General features: G+C 41.9%; 1 protein-coding gene across 3 annotated transcripts in view; it reads left to right on the plus strand.

Annotated features, from left to right (window-relative positions):
• Nucleotides 1-24,514, plus strand: part of Kank1 (KN motif and ankyrin repeat domains 1) — a 101,555-nt gene that overhangs the window by 18,376 nt on the left and 58,665 nt on the right. For 2 of the 3 annotated variants that reach the window (XM_090329693.1, XM_090329691.1), the window contains exon 2: nt 11,595-11,696. The exons of the other annotated variant lie outside the window; for it this stretch is intronic. The gene's annotated coding sequence lies outside the window, so the exon portion shown is untranslated. The remainder of the gene's footprint in view (nt 1-11,594; nt 11,697-24,514) is intronic. 3 annotated transcript variants of the gene reach the window in all.

Consider the following 24,514-nt stretch of genomic DNA (forward strand, 5'->3'; position numbering starts at 1 on the left):
TATGAATATAATATATCTTGATCACTGTCGCCCCTTTCAACATTCTCACTCATCCCTCCCCTACCCACCCTTCTGTGCTAGTCCCATGGCTTGAACTCGGGCTTGGCTTGGGCTCTGTTAGCTTTTCATTTTAAAATTAGTGCTCTACCGCTTGAGCCACAGTCCTACTTCCGGCTTTTTGGTGATTAATTAGAGATGAAGGTCTTACAGACTTTTCTTCCTGGGGTGGCTTGGAATTGAGGTTCAGATTGAGGAGAAGGGATGAAGAAGTCAGTACCAACAATACGTAGTGGCATTGGTCAAACAATAGGGTACCAGCCTACCATGAGTCTCCTAGCATGAGACTCCTGAGTTCAAACCTCAGTACCTCAATAGAAGAGAAAACGTATCCTTCTCTCACTTTCTTTTCTCAATGAATTGACTGAAGAAAAAAAACCAAACAACCTTAAGCTTATTAAGAGCTGGAACCCAGAGGTTTCACTTGTTACGTACTTAGCACGAAACAGCATCGTACTTCTCCAGGTAAAGGCTTGATTAATTGGCCACATGTCTTCAAGCCAAAGTGGCTGGCCTTCCCCTGCCCAGGCAAGCCTTGGCAGGCAGGACAGCCTGGGGAAAGTCTCTCCCGTAGGGATCAGCAGGGACTGCTCTTCAGCCTTCATTCCAGTGCTCCCTCCCCAGCTTCCACCCAGTACCACACCCTGACTGACTCCCAATAAAGAAATGCTGTTTAATGTTCAAATGTACCAGTCAACACCCAGCACCGTAAAACATTCAGGTTTAGGTAAATAGTAACTGGATTGGGTTACTAGGCTTTTAACTCCCTTTGTTTCATTTTGGTTTGGTGGTGTTGGTGTTTAAACTCAGGTTTGACCATTTGAGCCAGCCCTCCATCACTCCAGACTGAACTCTTCCCTTCCCATCCCTAGATTTACCTCAGGGGGAAGTCTACCTTTGAGGACGGGGTGGAAGCCAGTTTTGGTAGTCAGTGATTTCTTTGGGTTCAGTTGATATTCTGTCAGCTCACGTCTGGAGCAACTTTAATTAATAATGGCAGATCTTACCCAGACGTAGATATTTTAAACACTATTCAAGTCACTCTTAGGCTGAATAATCCAGATCATTGACTTATTAAAAAAAAAACCCAAACACAAGTAACTATTTTATTTGACACTTCTTACACTTAATGTAAAAGCTACTTGCTTCCACATCAAGTGAAGAAAAATTCGATTTGTATTTACCTTGTTATTTATTTATTTATGTATTGCCAGTCCTGGGACTTGAACTCAGAGCTTGGGAACTATCCTTGGGCTTTCTCAAGGCTAGCATTCTACCCCTTGAGCCACAGCACCACTTCTGGCTTTGTCTATGGATGTGGTACTGAGGAATCCAACACTGGGCTTTATGTATGCTAGGTAGGCATTCTACTACTAGGCCATACTCTGTACCTTTACTTACTTTCACCTTTGAAATTTCTGAGCTCCATGCATCCATCCATGCATCCATGCATCCATGCATCCATCCATCTATCCATCCATCCAAGCTATATTAAATCCCTTGTGGAAAACATTCATTATCAATACTTGACCCCAACCCCTACCATTTTCTCTCCATTAATGTTACATGGACAGTGTGGGTCTTGCAGCCTTGGTTTGCCTGCCTGCCTGACTACTCTTCCCCCCCCCCCCCCTCTCTCTTTTCTTTGCCAGTCCTAGGGCTTGGACTCAAGGCCTGAGCACTGTCCCTGAGCTTCTTGTGCTCAAGGCTAGCACTCTACCACTTGAGTCTCAGAGCTACTTCTGGCCTTTTCTGTTTATGTTGTACTCAGGAATCAAACCCAGGGTTTCATACGTGTGAGGCAAGCACTGTCCACAAAGTCTCATTCCCAGCCCCTCTTTGCAGCTTTTCTAATGGTTGATCTCTTATCTCCTGAGGGAGCCTTGGCTGCACATCACTGCAGTTGTTAGAGGCATGGGAATAAAAGAGAAGAAGCAAAGGTCCCGACGATGCTCTTAAAGTTCCGTCCTGGAACTGACATGTGATCCTTCTGCTAGCATTTCATGATTCACTTCAGCTGATGTAGCAGTCATAACTTGAAACTGCTTGTTGTGTCCATAATTTTTAATATACTACTGGCATCGGGTGGCATTTAGTTTTCAAATCTAGACACTTTTCTTGTCTTCTCATGTGTTCAGATGAAGAATAGAAGAGAAAAGACCGAAGGTAAAGTCCAATACCTTAGCTTTTAATCCCTGCATTAATGTTCTCCAAAATGTCAGCCCTTGTTCATGTGGGCTTAACCTGTTCAGGCTGAGAAGTAATTCTTTACCTTTGCCCTCTGGCTTGAGAAGTCAGGAGACCTAGGACTATGCTGTTTAATCTTGAGACCAGCCTGGCAGGCAGAGCCTGGTGTCACCTTTCCTGTGACCTGATATGATAAAGGAGCCACAGCTCTTGTTTCTTCTGGCTTTTGGTGGAAGCCACAGCAGAGATGGGCTGGTAGGAAAAAATGACTTCCCCGGGCTCACATTTTCCCACCGTACCTTTGGCAGATAGGCCAACACCCGGCCCCTTATCTCCCTTGGCACGAACTCAGATCTGCAGGCCAGTTCCTGACCCACACGCATGCTCACAGCCATCGCATCCTCTGCTTTCCTCTTCGCTGCTCAGGTTTCACACAGGATTCTGTTCCACTCAAGACTTATCAGGTCTGTGTAGAAGAAAACACGTATTTATAGAAGGGACTATCTTCTGGAAAGAGAGTGTAGGCAGGGTGCTGGCTGAAATGTATCCTGTCTGTTGTCAGTGTACAATATTTATGGAACCGCCCTTCAGATGCCAAGCGTACTGTGGGATGTTATCAAAGAAACAAGTGTACAATGCATCCCCCTTTCATAACCCACCTGCTGAAACCTCCCGCACGCACACGTACCCTGCTGAAGTCAGGCTCTAACCCTGCCATGGGATTCAGCTTTCTTTGAGCAAAAAACTGCATTATTTTGTCTTATGTTGCCAGTCCTGGGGCTTGAACTCTGTCTCGCCACTGTCTGTGAGCTTTTGTGCTCAAAGTTAGCATTCTACCATTTGAACTGCAACTTCACTTCTGGCTTTTTGTGGTAAATTTGAGGTCAAAGTCTCATGGACTTTTCTGCCTGGGCTGGCTTCTAACTGTGATCCTCAGAGCTCTGCGTCCTGACTGTAGGAATGAGCCCCTGGCACCCAGCAGGAGCATAGTTTTTCCCAAAGATCATATTTTTAATGAAGTACATTCACTCTCTCAGGCACTGATTCTGCTTCACATGTCTAAAATAAGCATCTATAAATGTATTTTAATTAATGTATTTCTCTGCTGGCCCTAGGGATTGAACTCAGGGCCTGGGTGCTGTCCCTGAGCTTATTTTTCTTAAGGCTTAAACACTCTACCACTTGAATCACAGCTCTACTTCCAGATTTTTGGTGATTAATCGAAGGTAAGAGTCTCATGGACTTTCCTGCCCAGGCCAGTCTTGAACCATGATCCTCAGATCTCAGCTTCCTGAGTAGCTAGGATTACAGGCCTGAGCTACTGGTACCTGGCTTATGAATTACTCCTTCCTTCCTGCCTGCCTGCCTGCCTATCTGCCTTCCCTCCCTCCCTCCCTCCTTCCTTCCTCCCTCCCTCCCTCCCTTCTTCCCTCCCTTTCCTTCTCTTCCACTCTTCCATCCCCCTTTCCTTCCCCCCTTCCTCCCTCTCCTCCTCCTCCTTCGTTCTCCTCCTCCTTCCTTCTTCTTTCTTCTTTGCTTGATCAATTAAAAAAAAAGCCCCAGCAGCAGAATTGGTCTTGTGAGAAATGATGCTTATTAAGAAAGATCCTGCATGCTGGGTGAAGAAGTGGGGTTTCTCCTCTTGTTCCTGACACTTAATGTCTGTCTTGAAGCAGAATTACTGTCAACTTGTTACCCCAAATACTTTCTCCTTCTTTAGTTTGAACAAATTTACCTGCCACCCTGAACTCTGAGAATAAACTTGTTGAAGGAGGGAATTGTGGGACAAACTTGTTTTTAACTGCAGAATTATCATTGTCTAAACTTAAATATATTATTTGTTGGTGAAAAATCTACTGTCCCTTTAGAAGAAAAAAAAAAGCTCATAATAAAGTATAGCTCTCTTGAATTAAAAAAAAAAGGTTAGGAAGGAAACCCTATAAATGTCTCTAAAGAGAGCAGAGAGAGTAATAGAGATTTATGATGTGTTGGAAATTTGGTGAAACCTCTTATGCATTCCCCAAGCATAGTATGTGTGCATGGGACTGAGCATGTGGTATCTCATGCCTGTAATCTCAACTATTCAAGTGGTGTAGACAGTAGGATCCTGGTTTGAGGCCAGCCTAGGCAAAAACTTTGCAAGACCTTATCTCAAAAACAAACTAGGAATGTAGTAAATTCCTAAATGCCAGCTGCTCCAGAGATTTGTGATCTAGACTATCCTTGTAGAAAGATTGTGGTCTGAGGCTGGCCTGAGCACTAAAATATTTGTGCTATCTGAAAACACGAACTAAAAAGGGAAAGGGCTGGAGTGTGTGTACAATCCATTGGTAAAGCATAAAAGAGGCAGAATAGAATTTAAATCAGGGCTGCAGCTTCAAGAACAAGCTGATTCTTGGTAGCAGTTTCTTCCTTGGGGCAGGTATTAATCATAATATTCTTTTAGCCAGGCACAATGACTCATGCCTGCCATCCTAGCTACTCAGGAGGCTGAGATCTGAGGATCTACTTCACAGCCAGACCATGCAGGAAACCCATGGTACTTTTATCTCCATAGAAAATTAGAAGTAGTGCTATAGCTCCAAGTGATAGAGTGCTAGCCTTGAGCAAAATAGTTCAGGGACGGTGCCCAGGCTCTGACTTTAAGCCCCATGACTGACAATAAATAAATTTAAAAATTTAAATTGAAACAAAAAAAGAACCACAATAGTCTTTACCTAGCCTCAGATTCGGTTGGCCAAATTCCAAGGGCCTCATATAGTTTATGGCCCAGTTGTTTTGCACCCCTAATTTATATGGAGTATTGACATGAATTCAAGATAGCCAGATGTGTCATTTTTTTAAATCAAACAAGCTTCTAGAATTATAATAGCTTTCTAGCACCATCAAGGGATCAAAATGTGTGATGGGTTAATACATATTATCATTGCAAAAGGTAGATGCTCACACACAGTGAGACCAAAGGAGAATACTCTGACAGGAAGAATACAAAGGCACAATGCCTATGTGTTATATAAAATAATTTTCATCAAAATGAACTCTTAATTAAGAAATGAAAACAAGAGGCATATATATATATATATATTTTTTTTTTTTTTTGCCAGTCCTGAGCCTTGAACTTAGGACTGGGCACTGTCCTCAGCACCACTTCTGGCTTTTTTCTATGTATGTGGTACCAAGGAATCAAACCTGGGTCTTTGTGCATGCTAGGCAAGCACTCTACCACTAGGCCAAATTCCCAGCCCAACAAGAGGCTTTTTATTTCTTACTGATTTTTGTTTTCTTTTTGTCTTATTTGTTCATTTACCTGTCTTTGGAGGATAACAATGGACACGGAAATGGAAGGACAAAGATGAACAGATACAGCAGTGGTACTCATTAGACACTATGTTGAAAATGAACTATACAGTTTGTGAGTGGTGACAGGAGGAAAAAACTGAAAGAACAAGGGAAGGGGTGACATTGTCCAAAAAGTAAAGTACTCCTTACCTGGCTTTTGTAACTATAACCCCTCTGTATATCATCTTTATAATAACAATAAAAACTGAATGCTTGCAGACTACAGCCCACAGATTTTTGCAGGTCAGCCTCAGTGTAATATTTAAGGATTTCTTATAGAATATATTCTTGTGTTAAAATGTTAAAACTTACCAAAATATTGAAAATTTTCTATAATGTTAATATATGCCAAGTAGACTCTTTACTGTGTAAGATGATTTTTTTTCCCTAAATATGTTTATCTGGCTTAAGTTCTTTTGGTGTATAATCAATTACCTAGCTCAGGTCTTCACAGGCCAGATCATTCTGTGTCTTGTAAAATATTCTTACTGGGCTAGGAGCGTGGCCTAGTGGTAGACTGCCTGCCCAGAATGCACAAAGTCCTAGGTTTGATTCCTTGGTACCACAGACACAAAAAAAGCTGGAAGTGGTGCTGCGGCTCAAGTGGTAGAGTGCTGCTAGTCTTGAGAAAGCCCAAGGATAGTGCCTAGGCCCCGAGTTCAAGCCCTTGGACTGGCAAAAAATAATTTAAAAAAAGAAAAAGAGAAAAAAATATTTAAAATATTCTTACTATTATTCAGTATCATCCATCCCTTCCCAGTGTATCTTAGAGTGGAAGGTTAACTCTTTATTTGAGGGGACAGTACTGGAGTTTGAACTCAGGACTTAATGCTTTCTAAGGCATGTTCTCTATTACTTGAACCACACCCCCAGTACCTCCCCTTTCTTGCTTTAGTTATTTTTTGAGATAGAATCTCACATTTTTTTGCCTGGGATGATTCCAGACCATTTCTCCTACCTGCAGCCTCCTGAATAAACTGGGATCACAGATGAGAACCACCATACCTAGCTAATCGACTGAGGTCCGGGTCTTGCTAATTTATTGCCAAAGTTTAGCTTTTAGCATCAAAGAAGCTCAAGAACAGCACCCTGAGTTCAAGCCCCAGAACTGGCATGTGTGTAACCCTCCCCCCCACACACACAAATCAACTTGAAATGAATTGTAGACATCAATGTTAGACCTGAAAGCATGACATTCCTAGAAGAAAATATAGGAAGAGGGCTCCTTTGATGTGCTTTGGCAATGATTGTTTTGGATATGATCACAAAAACACACATAACAAAAGCAAAAGTATACAAATGGGACCACACCAAACTTACAAGTGCTGCACATCAGAAGAAACCACCAGCAAAACAAGCATGTTACCAGCTATTAAGAAAAGTGCAAAAGGCCAGCTACGGGAACTCACACCTGAGTTGAGATCCGAGGATCGTGGTGCAGCTGACCCATGCAGGAAATCCCATGACACTCTATCAACAATGAACCACCAAAAAGCTGAAAGTGGGGCTCTGGCTCAAGGAGTAGAATACTAGCCTTGAACACAAAATCTCAGAGACAGTGTCTAGGCCCAGAGTTCAAGCCCCAGGACTGGCAACAAAAAGAGGGGAGGGCAGAAAAAGAATAGACTTAGAAAGTAAAAGGCTTTCTTACCATAACTAGCAGTGAAAGCTGGTTCTTAGGATAAAAAGTTTGCAGCCAGCTTAAATCTTTGCCTGAATTTATACCCATAAGCAATCTATTGAACCTTTAATTTCTAGATTATATGGAAGCTAGCATGCAACTGTGCCTGTAAAATACTCCAGGGTTTGCAGTGCACCAGGATGCAGTAATCTGTTATTATTAGTACCTAGCCCCAATCCCTAGCCCTGAGAGCCAAATTTCCTCATGAAGGAAAAGACCGCTGCTGTTATGAAAATGATTTGTTAAAGTATGTTTTTATAAAGTACATTTCCCAGGTCTTTCTCACTTTGGGCCCCAGATAAGAACCTTAAATATTTAGCTGAAAGCCAAAGATTGGGACTAGGAAACATTGAAGTCGTTAAGAACTCTAATCCAAGCAAAATGCTGGCTCACAGCCTGCCTGAAGTGAAATAAACCTTGTTCCCAAGCTTCCCAGAAATATCCTTTCTGCCTGGGCAAATCTTAGGCCATATGTGTTTTTGTTTTTCTTTTCCTCTTTTAATCCACCACAGGAAATGTGTAGGTTGGGTCTTCTGATACTAATCAAAGGTTTTTTTTGTGTTTTTTTTTTCTTTTTATTTCTACATACTTTTGTGTGCAAGGAATGTCTGTGAAAGACCAGCACTTGAGGTGACTTAAAAAAAAAATCCCAATGATTGCATATAGAGATTCCATTCTTGAATAATTGCTTGTTAAACTTAACATATGAAATATGATGTAAAAATCAGTGTTAATAAAATCTTTTAATTAAAAAAATAAAATAAAAATCACTTTCTAATTAGACACATTTTTGACCTAGCCACATTTGTTGGTTACATGTGAAACAGCACCCATAGAATTACTAAACTGAACTGAGCTACATGATTCATAGAGTTACTCAAATAAGTGCTCAGAATATAATGAATGGAGAGAAGTTTCTAGCTTCCTCAGCCAAGCACAGGCCTGTGATAGAAAAAGGTTCTGTTCTGGGGTGTGTTGTTTTGGGGGTGATGTTGGGTTATTTGAAGACTGTTATCACAAGCTGGCTCTCTTTCTTTTTTTTTTATTATTACAACTATAATTACAGGTGTCAGGATGATAAAGTGTTGAACAATAATTACAAAAGTACTGTTTCGAAAACTATCTCCTAGTCTTTTAAAGTACAATTTTGTACTTCAACAAGATCTGGGATTGTGACTACTAGAAAGTTAATTAAAAATATGAAATACTTGGGCAGGGTATGGTGGCTTATGTCTGTAATCCTAGCTACTAAGGAGACTGAGATCTGAGGATCAAGGTTCAAAGCCAGCCAGCCCAGGTACAAAAGAACCTTAGACTCTTATCTCCAATTAACCTCTAGAAAATGGGAAGTGAGGCTTGGCTCAAGGGTAGGGCGTAGACTTGAGCTGAAGAGCTCAGGGGCAGCACCTAGGCTGAGTTAAGCCCCATGATCTACCCCCCCAAATATATATATATACTTTAACTTGATTCGACTACATGCTTTCATCTTAAACCTTACCAAAACATTTGGCCACTGTTTCTTTTTTTCTAAAATTAAAATTCCTTTACAATATGTTCAGCTTTTCCAAAGTGAAACACCTAAATATTCTTATAGACTATAAATACTTCAGTTAGTTTAATGGAAGTTCAATCTCAAAAATTTCCAACTAGTACTCAAATAATTGTTGCAAGTTTTAGTCTTTTCATAATTCCTATGATATTTTGATCAGGTTAGTCAAAGGCTGGCACATTTGTGTAAAGAACATTAAAAAATAATGAACAAGATCTTAAATCAACAGAGTCTTAAAACACAAAATTTCAGAACTTTTTTAGCCAAGCTGGGTCTCTTTCTACACCGCCTCCATCTTTCACTACTCAGTTTTAGCTGCCCATTCGGCTTTCTGGATTCTTTAATTTCTTGCCTTCTGGTTCTATAACCATTATGATTTTTCAGTTTGTTCACTTTCTAACTCACTTCTTTTGGGGAGCTGTTTTGTTCATCTCTTTAAAACTTGATTCTTGTTTCCTTAGGATCCTTTATTCCCAGCTAAAAATACTCTGGGCGGCAGCTCAGAGTACTCAATGCCTATAGCTCAGTTGTTTAGTTGGAGGGGTAGTGACATCCCTTCCTCTGTAGTCCCCCAGTTTTCCCCTCCTATCCTTGCCCACAAGTTGCATAGTTCATTTTCCATATTGTGTCTACTCAGTACTATACCTTCACATATTCACCCTTCTTCCCTCCACTACCAGCAGCTCAAAAAAACTCATGTTTCCATTTCCCCAAATTTGTTTCAGTAAATAGTATTGAAATATTCAGAGGGGTTACGCTGTTGGGTTCCTCCTCTGAGGGTTCCCTCTTTTCATCTTCCTGTTCGTGTGTGAATGTTTGGGCTGGTGAGTTCGTAGCTGGTGTCTAGTAGACTTTTCTGCCTGGGCCTCAATCTTTAGTCCTCCAGATCTCAGCCTCCTTGGTAGCTGGGATGACAAGCATAAGCTAGTAGTGTGCAGCTAATGGTCTCATCTTTGACTCCTAGTATTTTTTTTCTCCCAGCCATGTGCCTCTCTCCTCACCTACTTCATCTTAATAAGCGCAATTTCTTCTGCTAAAGATGTTCTTTGTTGCTGCTGAATGTCTTCCTGCCTCCCTTTTTGATAGTCATGGGGCTTGAATTCAGGACCTGGATGCTGTCCTAGAGCTTTTTTGGTCAAGGCCAATAATCTACCACTCTGAGCCATAGCCCACTTCATGGCCTTTCCTGCCTAGGCCAGCTTGGAACCACTGTCCTCAGATCTCAGCCTCCTGAGTAGCTAGAATTACAGGTGTGAGCCACCAGGGCCCGGCCTGAAGGTCTTCTGGTGATGAACAGTTCTCTGGTTTTTGAAGTTGCCTGTTTTTTTTAATTTATTTATTTATTAAAATTGTCACCAGGAGTCTAAGTTGAATCTTTCATACAAACATCATGCTGCTTATGTTTAGGTTTTGGTGGTGATATGAGTTTCAGAGAGGCCAGGGGTGGTTGTGTAGAAACCATGTACTTATTTAGGCACAAATAGATCTTGTCTGGGACTGAGGGATTAAAAAAAAATTCTCTTCTCTATTTTCAGCAATACGGGTAGCCAGTCCTTAGGAATTTGGAGCCAAATAGGGATGAAGCCAGATGTTGGCAGTGTTTGTTTTGTTACTAAATCAGGATTTATTAAGAGCTTGCTTTAAGTACAGCTCTCTCCAGTTAACCACCAAAAAGCCAGAAGTGGGGCTGGGAGTTTGGCCTAGTGGTTAAGTGCTAGCTTAGCATGCACGAAGCCCTGGGTTCCATTCCTTGGTACCACCTACACAGAAAAAACTGTAAGTGGAACTGTGGCTAAAGGGTAGAGTGCTAGCCTTGAGAAGGCTCAAGGCCCTGAGTTCAAGCCCCAGGACTGGCACATATACACAAAAAGCCAGAAGTGGAGGTATGGCTCAAGTGGTAGAGGATCAACCTTGAGCACAAAAGCTCAGATATTGCCTAGGCCCAGAGTTCAAACCCCACGACCACCACCCCCCCACACCAAAAAAAATGTTCTAGGAAACACAGAGGCCGTTCAAGTAAAGGCAAGAGAAGTTGCAGGAAGTTTTATCAAAATCTGGTTTTTGAAGATGAACAAAAAGCAAAGTAAAGGTGTAGGTAGTCATATGTTGGTATAAGCAGTTGTAGGAATATATTTTTTTCTGTCGTATCTATTTTGTGTTAATATTTTGCCTCATACACATCTACAGACTTACTTCCTTTTCTCTTTGAGACAAAGAGAGCCACACTTAAGTTGAATTTAAATCAATTTAGTAGACAGTCCAGCCAGGCGCTAGTGGCTCATGCCTATACTCTTAGGAACTCTGGAATCTAAGATCTGAGAATTGGCATTCAAAGCCGACCCAGACAAGAACTAATAGCAAAAAGCCCGAAGTAGAAGTGTGGATCAAGTGGTAGATCACCAGCCTTGAGCAGAAAATGAAAAGTATGTGGCCTTGAATTCAAGTCCCAGTACTGGCATCAAAAACAAATAAGCTCATGTGCATACACAGTACAATTTAAGCCCAGTAAACAGGATTATCTAAGCCAATTAGAAATGCATTGCTCCATGGGCTCATTAATCCCCTGGGGTTTATGAAACTGGAGAATTTTCTGGTCTCCAGTGTCTCCAAGATTCAAGACATCTTTGCTTTCATGAGGGCTAATAGTATCCCCCTGAGACTCAGTCATTGTACCCACAAGCCTCCTGCATCTGCCTCCACCTAAGTCTCCCCCTCTCTGTCCTACATTGTAGCCTGCCTTGGAGCTTAACCCAAGCTTTCTGTGCTTCTTTCTTCTCTCAGTAAGCCATTCGGAATCCTCAATATTCCTCAGATCTCAGCCAACCAATCCTGCTAACGCCACTTGGAATGTAGAGTCTTTCAGGGACTCCCTTTGTCATCAAGGTAAGAGACAAACCCCTCACCTTGGATTACAAAGCATGTGGTTTGGGTTTATAGATTCTCACCACTCTCTTGCATGCTCCGTCCTGTGATCTCAGCCTCCGTTCCTACCCTCTCTGAAGACTGTGTTTCCTCCCCTCCAGGGCCAACTTATTCATCTCTAAGATTCATTTCAGAGCTGGTGTCCTCTCCTAACCCCTGCCCACATCCCCTTTGGGCTCTCTTCTGGGCCTCTTGATTTAGCTCTTCGAGAACACCAATAGAGGAAATACTTGGCTTAGTATATAGGAATAACTCCCTCTCTACCACCCTTTGTTTTCAGACTACAAAGCCAATGTCATTAATCCCTGGGAGAACACTGTGTCTAACCCTAAGTAGTTCCTAAAACATTCAATTGGCTTGGTGCCTATTATCCTGTCTCTTTAGGTGGCTAAGATCTGAGGATTATGGTTCAAAGCCAGCCCAGGCAGCAAAGTCCATGAGTCTCTTACCTTCCATGAACCACCAAAAAGCAGAAAGTGGTGCTATGGTTCAAATGGTAGAGCACTTGCCTCGAACACAAAAGCTCAGGGACAATACTTAGACCCTGAGTTCTAACCCTAGGACCTGAACCAGACAAAACCAAAAACTCTGACTTGGAACAAGTGACTTTTGACCCTGCAGGTAAGTATGAATGAGTAGGTATTGGTCCAATCTTTGGCATACATTGAATGCCTACTAAAGTTGGCTTTGTGTTTTCCTTTAATATGGAATATTGACAACCAGTTTTTCCAGGTTTTCTTAGCCAATGTTGAATTCCGTGCTCTCTTAGATTTTAATCCTTATGATGATGCACTAGGGTTGTAATTATTTGTCTTGATAATTAGCCTTTACCCCAAGGCTCTGAGAGGGAAGGTTAAAGGAATGGATATCTTAGTCACTGTATTGTTCATCTTGAAAGGAAAGTTGAGTGGTCAGAGGAGATAATTATTGTGAGTGTGAGGAAGGTAGCTAGTATACTGTATCACAAATTTAATTTCTGCACAAGACATTCAGACTTAAGATTTTCCTTCATTTGTTTTTTGAAATTTTCAGGTTAACTGGTAGGTGTCTAAATTATTATGAGAGCTTCAAAAAAAACCTGCCATGACATTCATTATTCTGGGACTCAGTGTCAGTTGGCCTGGCGAAGGTCCTTTTTGTTTCACAGAAGTTCTCAGGCTATGCTATGCTAGTGGACTCTGCTCTTTGGAGTCCATATGCAAAATACTGCAGTGTAGAATTATCAGAATAATTTGTGTCCAGACTGTAGTCATATAGAACCATGTTATTTTTATCACTAGCACATCTAATTGTACATGGTGCATACTCATTCCTTGTAAATTTGATGACTAAATATACATTGTTCCCTTTTCCTTGTGTCTGCCCAGATGGTAAAGATCTCACTTCTCTGTTCTTGTCAGCATTCAGGACAGTGTTAGGCATTTCAGAGGCTCTGAGTTCCCATCAGTAGAATCATTACTACTCAGATCCTAAACATTACTTAGCAGCATTATCCCCATAGGTGCAGAAAGCCAGCCTCTCTCAGAGCTTCCTACCAGGTTGCTTCAGACTCTGCCAACTCTGTTCCTCTGTTCACACCTTTCAGAAATATTTTAGGCATACTTTATTCATTTGCAGACCATCCTCTTTTTGTTTGTTTGCTTGCTTTTTGTTGATGTTGGTGTTGGTTGTGGTTGTGATTGTGCGGTTTGGACTCAGGGCCTAGATGCTATCCCTGAACTCTTTGTGCTCAAAGCTACTGCTCTACCACTTTGAGTGCCACTTCCGGTTTTTCTGGTGGTTAATTGGAGGTAAGAGTCTCATGGACTTTCCTGCCTAGAAAGTCCAGCTTTGAGCCAAGATCCTCAGCTCTCAGCCCCTGGGTAGCTAGGATTACAGGTGTGAGCCACCAGCACCCACTGATCTAAAAGCTTTTGTGTGGACATTTGTTGAGTGCGGTTTCCCCTGGCCTTTCATCGTCTGTGACTAGTCTTTGTCGAGGAACTGGAGGGCAGGGTGCCACTTACAAAGCCTGTTTTACATGCTTGACACTTACTTGGTCATGACTAGATGGCTGATCTGTTATAATTGGAGTTCATTGCAGGAGTTTTTCCATTTCAACATCCATCAGAATCACTTATGAACCCAGAGAAGGTTGGGCCCTGACCCTGGGCACTCCAGGCATACCAAGTCTTATCTGAGGCCTGGGAATTTGTGTTTCTAAGTTCTCTGGTCATAATAATGCTGATTCCGCCCCCGCCCCTGCCCCCGCAAACCCCATGGTACCCTTCTTCTCTCCCTGATTTGTGGTAGATTAAGACATTCCACACTCAAAACAGGTAGTAGGTGCCTTGTAATTATGGAAGCATTACACCAGTTCTTAACCATTTTAATGCATTCAGAGAATATCATAGAGTCTTCCAGCTCAAGGATTCTGTTGACAGCCCAGTAACATGGACATAAGATACCATCAGTCTCCCTTTCACTGTTGGGAATTGTGCGGCCAGTCCAACCCAACAGTGTGAACCTGAAAACAGACTTAGCATCTGTGCCGGAGGCTAGGTGTAAACAGAACTGCCCAGATGGGAGCCATGACATCACTGGCTTGGCCTCTGCTCCCTGCTGCATTTCTGCCCCAACATGTCAATACAGCCTACTGCCTGAAGTCTCACTTGCATACCAGAAGCTCGCCTGCTTCTTGTTGGTATTGTCGTCGTCGTCGTCCTCCTCCTCCTCCTCCTTCTATCTTTCTTTGAGTTTTGTGTGCTTGGTCATCATTGTATCTTTCACAAGGATAATCTGTAACGTTTCCTTCACTGCCCTGTTAGAAATATTCTGGATTTTTGGTGTTATTGTTGTTCAAGATAGGCATATAAACAATATCTCTGATCAATCTTCGCTTCCTGGGCATGGGGGCTAATATTACACTTTAGGCACCAACTCTGTGGAATGTGCCTCTGTGGCCTGTCCATTCAAGGCTGCATAGTTGACAGGGAACATATTGGTTCTTAACACCCAGGTTTCTGTCTCTGCTCTTTTGCGGTACCTTGACTTCATTATATTTCATTTCTTATTGCATGTGACTTCTACTAAAGAATTACTTGGTTCCCTATTGTTGTCTTCTGCAGAGTGCTCTGATTCTCAGTGCAATGTGAATATTGAAGTTTCCTCTTCTGACTCCTGCAGAATGGTGTTTGTTTTGTTGTTGTTATCGTTTTTGTCCTTTGCCATTTGATGTCACTGTTCTTGCTAGGAATAGCTCACCAGACCTTTTGGGAAGGTCCCTGCTTTTAGCTTAAGTATGAGAAAAAAATGGAATTATCTTTGTGTCTTTAGAAGCTGCATAAAATCATAGTACATGAAGAAAAAAGCACAACTCAGTGTAACTCTAATCTTTTCCCTGGGAACCACATACAAACATGCTTCCCCACTGATCTATTGTTGCTAAACACTTGGTTTTGCCCAACAGGTTTCTTTAAAGCTTTCAGCTGGGATTGCATCCCACCTTGTTTCACTTGGACCTCGCCTTCCCTTGAGTTCCTCTTTAATTTCTCTTTTGTATCATTGGCAGAAATCAGAGCCCACTTTCTTCCACATGTGAAGTGGGCCACACCCTCCTGCCTCCTGCCTTCTGTGTGTGTCTCAGGCTCTATAGTCTGGGTAATTTTTGTAGGTGGCATATGTTTATTAATCATTGTTCAGAAAGCTGGGAAGTTCAAGGTTAAGGCATCAGTAGATTCAACATAATGATGCCTCTGTGTCCTCACATGATAGAAAGACAAAAGGGGGACCAACTTACTCCCTCAAATCCATTATTATCATCATTATTACATAATTTTATAAATTCAACATGTCAGTTTATGAGTACAATATATCTTGATAAATCCAATGTCTCTTCTTTTATCATTCTCCCACATCTATTTTTCTTTCTTTCTTTCTTTCTTTCTTTCTTTCTTTCTTTCTTTCTTTCTTTCTTTCTTTCTTTCTTTCTGTGATTGTGGGACTTGAACTTGGGGCCTGAAACCTGTCCCTGGGCTCATTTTGCTCAAGCCTAACATTTTACCACTTTGAGCCACAGCATCACATCCAGTTTTTTAGTGGTTAATTAATTGGAGATGAAAGTCTCATATACTTTCCTACCCAGGCTGACTTTGAACCATGATCCTCAGACCTCAGACTCCTGCGTAGCTAGGATTTAACAGACATGAGTCACCAGTGCCCAGATCTCACATCCTTTTGATAATGCCACCAACTCCCATTTGTAAGAGAACAGCACTCGTGACCTGATTACTTCTCAAGAACCCTATTCTTTTTTGCTCCAGTCCTGGGACTTGAACTCAGGGTCCAGATACTGTCCCTTAGTGCTCTACCACTTGAGCGAGAGCTCTACTGCCAACTTTTTTGATGGTTAATTGGAGATAAAGAATCTCACAGTCTTTCCTTCCCTGGGCTGGCTTCTGACTGTAACCCTTAGACCTCAGCCTTCTGAGTAGCCAGAATTATAGGCATGCGCCACCACCCAAGAGCTGCCCAGCCCAAGAACCCTACTATTAATATTGGGTGTAATATATCAGCCTAGGAATTTGGGTGATAGAGGGGGTCACAAAAGTTCAGACCCTACTAGTCTCCTGGTACACAGCTCTTTTTTAAGGATGACTCAACACCTCAATTAGGGACCCAGAAGGCTTCATTTCCAATTTTGTTCCTTCTTGTATTTGAACAGATATGGTTCCTCTGAGTGCACAGGCCTTTTATGGATGCATGTCTGCATTTTTTTTTTTGCTAGTCCTGGGCTTGAACTCAGGGCCTGAGCACTGTCCTTGGACTTTCTCAAGGCTTGAGCTCTACCACTTGAGCCTCAGCACCACTTCCAGCTTTTTTCTATGTCTGTGGTACCAGGGAACCGAACCTGGATCTTTGTACATGCTAGGCAAGTACTCACCATGAGGCCAAACTCTTGGTCCTGCATGTCTGCATTTTTAAGTGCCTAGGTTTTAGTGTGTGTGTGTGTGTGTGTGTGTGTGTGTGTGTGTGTGTGTGTGTGTTTTCAGAGCTGAGGCTGGAACTCTGGGCCTGGCACCAGGCAAGTGCTCTTCCACTGAGCTTAATTTAATCCCCAACCTCTCTATCTAGGTTTCGATGGGGTTTTTATTTTTTAGAAGAGTGCTAAATAAATAAAGATGTCAGTTTTTAACAGTTGTTGGCCATCAGCCATGTTGACCGGCTAGACCAATTTTTCCATTTACCACCATGCCTGAAAAACATGTAGTCCTGTGCCAAGAAGAGGCCAGAATGGTGAGAAAGTCACCTGTAAGAAACCAGGATCCCTATAGGAGTGATAATTAATTAGATGTGTGCCCCATCGTTAAAAGCAGCCTGGTGTGTGTACTGTCTTTATTAGATAAACAAACCAAAGGCTTTTCTTTGATTGCTCTGGTTATTGAAAATGAAGTATGACATCTATCTTGCAAATCCCCCCTATCCCTTTTTTTTTTTTTTTTTTTTTTTTGGTTGGTGATGGGGCTTATCCTCAGGGCTTGGGCACTGTCCCTGAGCCTTCATGCTCAAGGCTAGCACTCTACCATTTTGAGCTACAGGTCCATTTCCAGTTTAGGGGTTAGTTAATTGGAGATTAGAGTATCATGGACCTTACTGCCAGCCTGGCTTTGAATCCTCAGAGCTCAGCCTCTTGAGTAGCTAGGATTACAGGTGTGATCCACCCATACCCATCAGAAAACCATTTCATGATCTTCTTAACCTTAAAAAATATGCTCCATTTTTAAGGCAGTTTCTCTATGTTGATCTACACTTGAACAAATAAAAACTAGAAGTAAAATCAAGCTGAGCTAAACTAGAAGCAGAATAGCTTAGCTGGCGGGCCTGGTTTTGAACAAGCAAATGGCTTTTACTAACCTCAGTAGCACATAAACTTACTTCTGAAAATTTTCTATCCAAAATTCTTGGTTCCTGGACATACTCAGCCAACAGAACTGAGAGGTGTTTTTGCATTTCTTAGAAATGACTTAACAGAATTATCTATCTTTGTGGAAGAGAGGTTCAAGTCAGGCCAGGCTTTGTGGCAGTTCTTATTATTTGTTTGAATTTCTGAAGGAAAATTAGCTTCTGTGCCCTTCAGAGTAGATAGGTCCCCGTCTCTTTCCTCCTCCTCCCCTAGCTCTCTCTAGTGGGCTTCTATAGATGGAAGAGAGCTAGTGGTTCCTTTGGGTATTTTGAGAGTTTTATTTTTGTGCCTGTCTTTGGCAACTTTTCCATGTGCAAAGCCGGTGTGCAAGCAGTGCCGGTAAGTGCTCTCTCTGCAAGATTTATTTGTTTTGTTTTGTCGATGTGTGATATGTGACTGAGCAATTCTTTTTGCTTTCCTACTTCATAGTTTTATATGTTAAATAGATTTTTGTAACAAAACAAAAGCAGGTTTTTGTATTTAAAAAAAAAAAAAGAGGAGACTGGTGCAGGTAGCTCTACCCTGTAATCCTGTTTACTCAGGAAGCTGAGATCTGAGGACCACAGCTCAAAGCCAGCCTAGACAAGAAAATCTGTGAGATTCTCATCTCCAATTAACCACTGGAGGTGGAGTTGTGACTTAAAAATGGAGCTGTGGTAGAACTCTGGCAGAAAAGCTTGGGTGAAGGGCTCAGGCTCCTGAGTTTAAGCCCCATGACTGCTGAAAACAAACAAAAGAGGAATGCTTATTTGGAAACATAGAAATAGAACAGGAAAGGTCATTTAAGTCCTTGGTTAAGTCACAGTTTATAAAGATTTTATGTTGTAAAACACAAGTTTAAGAATTTTTTTAAAAATATATGCTGAAAAACAATAGTTACCTGTTTAAAACAATAGTTACATGGAAGTGTTAAATTGGGGTGGGGAGAGAGTCACATTCCTCCATCTCCATCTTTCTTTGGAAACTTACATAGAGATTTTGGGGGGTTGAATATGTATATTCCTGCATTTTTTCATGAGAAGATTCATGACTTCCACAAACTTTTCAAAGCCACTGCCTTCAAGTATCTTTTGATGATTAACTTTTATTATAGTTGTTGTTTTAAGATCTTCTGCACTGGGAATGTGGCTTAGTGGTAGAGTGTTTGCCTGGAATCTGGGTTTGATTCCTCAGTACCACATCAACAGAAAAAGATGGAGCCCGGCACAATGGCTCACACTTGTAATCCTTGCTACTTAGGAAGCTGAGATCTGAGGATTGAGCACTAAAGTCTGTGCAACTCTTATCTCCAATTAACTACCAGAAAATTGGAAGTGGCTCCATGGCTCAGGAAGCAGCCTTGAGCTGAAGAGCTCAGGGATAATGCACAGACCCAGAGTTCAAGTCCACACTGACAAAAGGAAAAGAAAAAGCTGGAAGTGGCTGTGTGGCTCAAGTGGTAGAGTGTTAGCAAAAGGAACTCAAAGACAGTGCCGAGGCCCCAAGTTGAAGCCTCTCTCTCTCTCTTCTCTCTCTCTCTCTCTCTCTCTCTCTCTCTCTCTCTCTCTCTCTCTCTCTCTCTCTCTCTCTCTCTCTCTCTCTCTCTCTCACACACACACACACACACACACACACACACTCCCCACAGTGTGATAGAAGAGGATTGCAGAATCACACCAAGTGGGTGCACTTCTCTGAGCTTCAGTTTCCAGAAGTTTGGGATTTTTTTCCTCTTCTTGGAGTATTTTGTTGGCTTTATACTAAGTGGTAATGATTGAGAGTAGTGTGGTGTCGTTTGGCATTGCTCATGATTGATGGCCTTTCTTAGCACCTGCAGTGCACTTTTGTCATATCTTGCTAGTAAGTTAAATTCCATAGCATAGAAATAAGATGCCTGTGTGGTAGTTGGCTTTGGGGGTGTTTCTGTTGTTGTTATTGGTTGTGAGGCTTGGACTCGAGGTCTGGGTGCTGTTCCTGAGCTTTTGTGCTGAAGGCTGGTGCTCTACCACTTTGCGCCACAGCTCCACTTCAGGTGTTCTAGTGGCAGGTTAATTGGAGGTGAGAGTCTCACGGACTTTCCTATCTGGGCTGGCTTTCAGTCTCGAGTCTCAGATCTCAGCCTCGTAGGTCACAAGCCTCCAATGCCACGCCTCCCATCCATGCTCATCTGATTGTGTTTGTTCTCTTAGCACTTTCAGACATAGGAGTCTGCCGTTTATATCTGTACTCTAATTGTTACATCTTGGCGTCCGTGTAAGGTAGTGAGTATTGAATGAAGCACTCTATGTAAATTAAGGATTTCTAATTTTTAAATTTGTGGATGAGAGAATTAAAAATCATCAATAAACTTGCCCTCAGAGACAATGTTTATATATTATGGACAACAGTTGGGCTTCATCAAATGTGAATCGCTCTGAGCCCCTGGGTTGAATTACTTAGATTGCTTTATAAAACACAAACTTAATGACAACACTACAACTGGATGCAGATAAATTTCTGATATTGTTTTAAGGAATGGCTTACTGTATTCAAAGCAAGAAACTCAAGAATGGAGCTCACTTTTATATCCTCACTTTTATTGGTGAGGATATAAACTGCTAATTCTTTTTCAGAAGATAATATTATCCCTATTACATTACAGCTTTAGGCTCCATCTTCTTGCAAACTCATTTCTTGAGGCTACTCAGGAAATTCCTGGATAAGTACTCAAAGCTTGTATGTCAAAAATGTTACAGTGTCAAAAATGTCACAACATAAAAATGGTAACAATCTAAATACTGAAAAAAGAAAAGTTAAAATGGGAAACAAATATGAAAGATGAATACTATGTTGTCTTTAAAAAGAAATCACTATCTTAGATGGTTATAATACAATGTTAAAAGTTACAAAGTAGCAGGGTTTTTTGTTTGTTTTGGCGGGATCAGTCTTAGAGCTTGAACTCAGGGCCTGGGACATGTCCCTGAGCCTTTTCTCTTACCACTTGGAGCTGCAGTGCCACTTTCAGTTTTTGAGTGGTTAATTGGAGATAAGAGTCTTACAGACTTTCCTGCCTAAGCTGGCTTTGAACCACAGTCCTCAGATATTCGCCTCCTGAGTAGCTAGGATTATAGGTATGAGCCACCAACACCCAACAAAGTGACATTTAAAAATAAACACAGTTATCTATTCAAAAGTATATATATTTTTTTGCTTTTTCCAACCCATCTACTCTGAGTTTCAAAAAAAAATTTAAAAAGTAAGTTAATGGTGTATCTTTATGATTCATGTGTTCTGTTTGTTAGTTTTTGGTTGGTTGGGGGCATGAGGAATGTCCCTGAGCCCTTGTGCTCAAAACTAGCCTGCTACCACTTGAGCCACAGCTCTACTTGTGTGTCTTTATGATACTCAGACCTAATAATCTTTTCCCCACAACTGGATGTGAGAGTTCATTGCCTTTCCATGTTTGGGGATCTTGCCTTCCAGGTTCCTCTTTGCCCCAGATTCTGCTCCTTGGTTTTAGTATCCAGGAGATGAAATGTTCTGAAATGCCCCCAAGGACCTCCTTTCAGGAGCCCATCAGCCTCTGGCAGCACCCTCAAAGGAGTCAGAGTTCTGGAGACACAATTTTAGCCTCTGTTGGCTGGTTTGAGTCCAACTGTGGCAACCTGGGTTAGGGAGGAAGCCTCTTCCCTCGTGTTTTTCCTATTGTACAGAAGTGGAGGCATTGCCACCAAGGCAGTGTTAGCAGGGGACAGGAAGAGACAGGGTTTCTGATTGAGGAGGAAGTTGTTTAAGACTTAGCTGTGAAGTCTGCTTTCCCAACCAGGGACCTTTCACCAGCTGCACAGGGCAGGGGGGTTGGCAAGCTGAAGGGGACCTCTGAGAACACTGCCAGGCCCTATTAGAGTCTGTTTTTCTTAAACTAACAGAGGGACCAAAACAAAGTCAATAGTATTACACTGTAATGAGAAAATTATTTTCCTTTGAAGTTAACAGGAAATGGAAAGGTAGTCACTAAAAGGATAATTCTAATTTTATTTGGGTGCTCTTCCCCAGGCTGTCTGCCGCTCCTTTTGTAGCAGAGCAACTGGTTTTCATCCTAGGTTGTCAGGATCTGATAAACTTTCACCGTAGAAAATTTCCTGGAAAGAAACTTTGCAAGCACCACTTATGAAGTGTTCAGGAAGCAGCGTGGGTCTCAGTCACACAGCTGGAGCAGGGCCAGTGAGGCCCGGAAAGCACTTGCAGCCTAAGATAGTGCTCATTTGTCCAGCCTAGAGTGGGTGTGGCTCTGCTGGGGGACATACCCAGGCCCACTGCAGGCACAGGGAAGGAGATTTTACCATGGACCTTTTCCCAAGTAAGGCAGAAAAGAGTGAGATACTGGCTTTTAGTGTAGCAGTAGCTAATCAATTAAACCACTGTGAACTGGAGTTTCTTTTCATAGATCGTTACCTAGCTTCTCTCAGAGAAGATAGTGAATGTCTTTTGTTCATTTCTGTTTCCTAAGTACCAGAACCAGAATAAGCAGTGGATGGGTGTATGGGCGTATGGATGAATGGATGGGTGGATGGACAGATGGATGGATGGATGGATGGACTGACTAATGAAGTAACAAATGAAGGAACTTATTCACAGTGGCTTCCATGTTTCCTCTTATTTTCTGCACGTTAATTCATTCCTGTGATAAAAACACCAAACCAAGTTAACACAAGAAAAATGTTACAAATAGAACTTTTTGGATAAACAAAGTGTAAACTTACCCTAATAAGTAAATTCCATCCTGTATCCATTTTGGAAATGAAAGCCAGTATCTCAATAAGATTCTAATTTAGATCTTGAGTCCTGAGATTTCCTTCCACCTCCACCCCACTCACACCCAGAAAATTATTTGCCGTATTTGAAGAAACCTGGGGCAAGGAGGATATTAAGTAATTTTGTTGCAAAACACCAAGAGCTGGTTCACAGACTCTCTTCACTACATTATGAGCCAATATTGGAAATTACTGGAGAATGTCTGATGCTAGACGGTGCCCAGGGTTTCCCCTCCAACATGCTTTTAATGGTTGCTTTTTAATGCAGTCATGGCTGCCTTTGCAGAGTGTGCAGGATTATGTCCAGAATCATATTTGACATAGATAATATTCAATGTTCGTTCGGGTGACTTTGAAAAACTAACATCTGAAGAAAAAAATTGAACTCTTGCTTTTTTTTTTTTTTTAAATTAGGGAACCAGGCACCAGTGGCTCACACCTTTAAGCTAAGCAGCTGGAGAGGCTGAGGTCTGAGGATCTTAGTTCAAAGCCAGGCTGGATAGGAAACCAAAACCTGTGGCTGAAGTGGTAGAGCTCTAGCGTAGAGGGAAAAAAAGAAAGAAAATGAAGTAGCAGCAGCAATACCTTAGAACAACTTGAGTTCAAGCCCCAGGACTGGCAGTAAACTAAATAAGATTAGTGTAAAGCATGTTGTGTGTTTGTAAATGTGGATTTGTGTGCTCAAGTTTTCTCTTCCTTTCTAGAATCTACTTCCTCTAGGTTCCTTTTCTCAGCTCATTATGTCTAATATTTCATTAGCAAATTGTATTCTACCCTGGTAGCTGCTCTCCTCTCTCTCTTTCCTAGCTATCCCCTCTCTCTCCTTTCTCCCCTTTCTTTCTCTCTCTCTCTGCCTCCTTCTCTCCCACTTCTCTCCCTCTCTCTACTCTCTTCTTTCCCCTTTTGTCCTTCTCCCCCTTTCTCTTCTCTCTCTTCCCCCCCTTTCCCTTTATCTACCCTTCTCTCTTCCCCCTCCCCATCTCTTCCCTCCTCTCTCACTTTTCTCATCCTTCCTCCCTCCCTGCTTCCCTCCTTCAATTCCTCCCTACCCTTATCCCTCCCTCCTTCTTTGCCTCTGTGTCTCTGTCTCTGTCTCCCCCCCCCACCCCCCCGCCCCCTTCCTGCTGCTCAGGGTATCCTTCTATGCTTCTTGCCCTGGAAAATACTCTGAGATTTAGGCCAACTGCTCTCTCGGCCCCTCTTACTCCTCAGGACAAAGAGGAACTGAATTGTGTTCACACTGCTCTCCTTCTGCTGTCTTCCCCCAGATTCCAGCACTAGGTGTGAACCTGGACGAAAGTACCATGCCTTTCAACCTTCCAATGAAACAAAGAGCCTGGTGCCAAACCCTAGGATGTGGTAGATCTTTAACACCTCTTAACATGTATTAAGGCAATCAATTAAAATATTTACATAGTCATAGACAGTATTGGAAAGAGACTGCCTTCAGCAGTTAAAAAAATGAATATGTTAGAGTTGTGAGACTGATGATTCTTGTTTTGTGAATGTTTTCTTTTCCAACTTTTAAGCAGAGTTAATTATAATTAATTATGTATTGCTTTCCTGATTTTATCATTTAGCAAAGAAATATACTGTCATAAAAGAGCAATTGGAAAATATTCACACCAAAATCATGTTTCTTTTGCAACTGTAAGTTTGAGTGGCAAATTCTTGTCCCAATTATTCTGCCTCGCTCTATCATTTTTGATGTTCCATTTTGTGGAATTTCTCACCTGTCCTTGGTGGTCAGAGAGATTTTTTTTTTTTTCAGTTAAAAAAGTACTTGATGGGGCCAGGAGTTTGGCTAGCATGCACGAAGGCTCAGGTTCAATTCCTTAGTATCACATATGTAGAAAAAAAGCTGGAAGTGGTGCTGAGGCTCAAGTGGTAGAGCTCTGGCCTTGAGAAAATCCAAGGACAGTGCTCAGGCCCTGAGCTCAAGCCCAGGACTAGCAAAAAAAAAAAAAGTACTTGATGTTTATCCTGACAGAATCAAATGACATTTATCCAAAGTCTAAGGAACAGAGAGTTGAGAATGCAGCAAAGCAATACCATGTACAATCCAG

The sequence above is a fragment of the Megascapheus bottae genome, chromosome 3 (assembly GCF_031878675.1).
Source record: "Megascapheus bottae isolate mThoBot1 chromosome 3, mThoBot2.hap1, whole genome shotgun sequence".
In the NCBI taxonomy this organism is placed as follows: domain Eukaryota; kingdom Metazoa; phylum Chordata; class Mammalia; order Rodentia; family Geomyidae; genus Megascapheus; species Megascapheus bottae.